Raw genomic sequence first — 3,812 nt, forward strand, 5'->3', positions numbered from 1 at the left:
GCAGAGAAAAAAAAAGACATTAAAAGCAACCATGTATATAAGGTAATTGGATCTTAAAAATAAGAACCACACATATACCCAGGGAAAAATGCATACAGGGAAAGCCTGAACAGACCTTATGCCCTGACATCAGATTGATTAGTGAAGGTTTTCTACATGGATCCAGTCTGCAAAGACTGGAAGAGGTGGCTGTTTATAAACTTCAAACTTACTAGAAAAGGTTTTAAGACAATTGTCTTAAATATGTCCAAAGAGTAATGAAAAATATGGACAAATAACTAAAAACAAATATTAAAAATGATGTCTAGGGCAACCCCTTTGGGTTCTCTCCCACTGTGGGAGCTTTTCTGTCCTCAATAAATCCTGCTTTCTTTCTTTTTTTTTTTTTTTTTTTGTATTTCTGATTTTTTTTTTTATTTCTTCAAATTTGTTATTTATCAGGAGTGACTGACATAAAAAATATAATTGAGTTCCATCATCATCATCATGGAAATGGCTTTAAGAGAAAACTGGTCAAATGAATATTATTGCTTCCCAATTTCAACCAGTAAATAGATGCCACTGATAGACAGCCATGGGTCTGTCAAGAATGCTCAAGCTATGTTACAGAATACAACATGCCTGTTCCCAGGGGGAAAACTGGGAAATAACGTACGTGTACTTCTTGATTTCATCGTACAAGACAAGCACAAAAGCACCACCCATGCCTCTGAGAACGCTGGACCATGCACCCTGGAAAAAAGCTTTGCCTCCTTCATCACCAGCAATCTTCCTCCAGCAGTCAAGTGTGCCTGTGTACATATCAGGTCCTATGCGTCCTGACTGCATCATCATGTGGCCGTGGACAGTGTCAAATGGATAGGAAGTCAACCCAGCAACGGCAGTGACAGACTATGCGATCATCCAGCTGATGATGATGTGAGTATTCTTGGGATCTGGAAGCATTCCTTTTGTAGTATCATAGATACCGAAGTTGGCAGCTCAGTAGATGATAATACCCTGCAAAGACACTTTAACGCCTTGGTACCGGCCCTTAATCCCATCAGATTTGTAGATATTAACCAGGCAGTCACCGAGGTCTTTGAATTCCCTTTAAACTCCGACTTGACCCACATCAGTTGCTAGACGGGTACTGGCAAAATCAACAGGGTACGCTAAACACAAGGATGTGGCCCCAGCGGCACCGCCTGACACCAGGTTCCCTGCAAAGTAGCGCCAAATCTGGGTCCTCTTGTTCACATCACCCAGGAAGATCTGCTTGTATTTATCTTTGAAGGCAAAGTTGAGCGCCTGGGTGGGGAAGCATCTGATGATATTGGCCAGGTTACCACGCCAGAAGGACAGGACTCCCTGCTCCTTGGGGATACGGACCACGCAGTCTATAATGCCCTTGTATTGCTTATCTGCTGTGAATTGCTTGCTGGCATGCTGCACCTGCAGCAGCAGCTTGACCTGCTCAATGGGCGCTACCGCAGTCTTGGAGATGGCCGCGGCCACTCCACCTGCCAGGAAGTCCTTGGCAAGGACACAGCGACATCTGTCATGTTGAAAGGAAAGAAGAGGCAGGCGACTGCGGGACGAGACTAGGCCAGGGACAGGCTTTGACTCTGGGGCTGGGCTCTGGCAATCCTGCTTTCTAAAATATAAAAATAAAAAAAGATATCTAAAGAAAATGAGGATATCAACAAATAGTCAACAAATAGATAGAACTTATTTTAAAAACCTGAACAACAATTGTTGGAAAATTCAATAATTGAATGGAAAGAAAAAGATCACTAGAGAGATTTAACAGCACGTTTTAATAGGCAGAAGAAAAAATAAGCAAATGTGAAACCCAATCATTTGTAATGAATTCCTCCCCCTTTCTCTCTTACTATACTTTTTGCTACTCCAGAGTAGAAAAACAGAGTGCTAACCTATTGTCCAAAGCTAATAAAGCCTATGGTTACAAACCACACTTAAATAAAACATGAATGTGAATAAAAGCATAATTGTGAAGCAGAAATAATCTCAATTGTTTTATCATATAACAATAAGTAGGGAGGAGATTTGTATTTGATCTTAAATAAAAGTGAATGATAATAAAGTTTGATTTACTATACAAGTAGGGGAACCAAAATACTCCAAAATTTATTTTTTTTAAATTGTGCTTAATCTTATATGTTTAAACTTCAGTCACCTTCAATGTAGCCTCCTTTTGATGCAATATACTTAATGAGAGACGTTTTTCACTGCTTAGAACGGTTTTTGAACTCATTAATTTTGCAGCATTTTAGTGTTTCTTTTTTGTTTTACCTATTCTGCATCAGCAAAACATTTCCCTTTGAGGATTTTTTTCATTGGGAAAACAAACAACAACAACAAAAAAACTCTCTGGAGAAGGAATGGGGGTCATTGGTCAAAAACTGCTGAACGTTCAGCATGGTGTGAGCAGGTGCCTTGTGATGGTAGAAGAACCAGTCACCTGTTTGCCACAACTCTGGAAGATTCTTTGGTAAATTTTCTTCCACAACAGCTCTAGCTAGTACACTGATGCTGATGAATTCCTAGAACACTACAAGGGGCCAACCTTCAAAAAGATAGTCCAGGGTGTTTTGGGGAAGTCTCACTTTTACTACCTCCTTAATGTCATTTGTTATTAGTGCAGAAATATGACTACTTTTACTATGCAGTATATAGTTACTACTGCAATTTAAATAGAATATTGCATATTATGACTTTCAGTTTGGAGTTTAATATTATGTTATTAGTTCCCTCACAGTGAATTAGAAATGAGAAACTCTTGAAGAAGACTGAATGTAGATTAACATTTCAGGCTTCGGGAAATCCTTAGTTTTTCTTTGAATGCAACATGTAGCAGTAGTTCTTTTTCACAGTTTCCTCCCTATCAAGGTTTATTCTTTTGCTTTGCTGAGATATTCTTTTCTTCTGAACTTAAGTGCATAGACAAAAGAAATATTTTTTCACCTTCTTACTCTGTGTACATCATGCTTCTAATGTTACTTATGACTTAAGCAGCATGCATGAAAATGTAGTTTTTAGTGAGAAAGAAAAGTAGATTTCAGAGTAACTCCAAGATACCCATGCAAATTAAATGAAAATTGGAAGAACGAGATTTTTTTTTTCACATGAATAGATATTTTCTTACAGAATAAATACAGGTCTGCTTGAGCGGAAAAACCACTGATTGGCAAACAGGAGAGAAATGCTGTTCTATTTTACATATAAATGAAACCATGCTTTTTAAAAAAATGATATGTATATTGAAGTTATAGAAAGAATTTGAAATCTTAGAAAGAATCCTCCTGCCCACTCTCCACCCCTAAAAAAACTACCAACTTAATTAATGGGTGATTGTTTTTCTACTTATTTGTGACAACATTTAAAACGTAAATTCAAGCCTCATCCTTTCTGTAAAAATAAGCAAGATCTAAAGTAAAAATTAAAGCTTTACCTTTAAATAGAGACTAAATTTTTAAAAATAGCAATATGATTATTTTAATGGTTTAATTACATAAAAGTGATTATATCCTAGATGTATTTCATTATAGCTTTTTTGTAGTAGAGAAAAAATAATTTAGCATACTTAATATTTGATACAAAGTAGACTAACATCCTGATAATATAGCACATGTAAACATCAGAACAATTACTCACTTTTCAGACCCTATTGAAGTCTCAGGTAGGTATTTTATTTAAATGTGCCAAATTTCTATATCCAGAATCAGTAGTCATCATCCATGTTTTAAAAAATTGATGTAATTTTGCCATTTTATTACCAATAAAAACTAAAACATTTATGAGTTTTGGTA

At 36.6% G+C, this 3,812-nt stretch overlaps 1 pseudogene; it reads right to left on the reverse strand.

Annotated features, from left to right (window-relative positions):
* Window positions 1-603: 603 nt before the first annotated feature.
* On the reverse strand, window positions 604-1,544 carry LOC103265876 (annotated as a pseudogene).
* Between the last annotated feature and the right edge of the window lie 2,268 nt (window positions 1,545-3,812).

This window comes from Carlito syrichta, unplaced genomic scaffold, assembly GCF_000164805.1.
Source record: "Carlito syrichta isolate Samal-C Ts95f unplaced genomic scaffold, Tarsius_syrichta-2.0.1 Scaffold306896, whole genome shotgun sequence".
NCBI classification, from domain to species: Eukaryota; Metazoa; Chordata; class Mammalia; order Primates; family Tarsiidae; genus Carlito; species Carlito syrichta.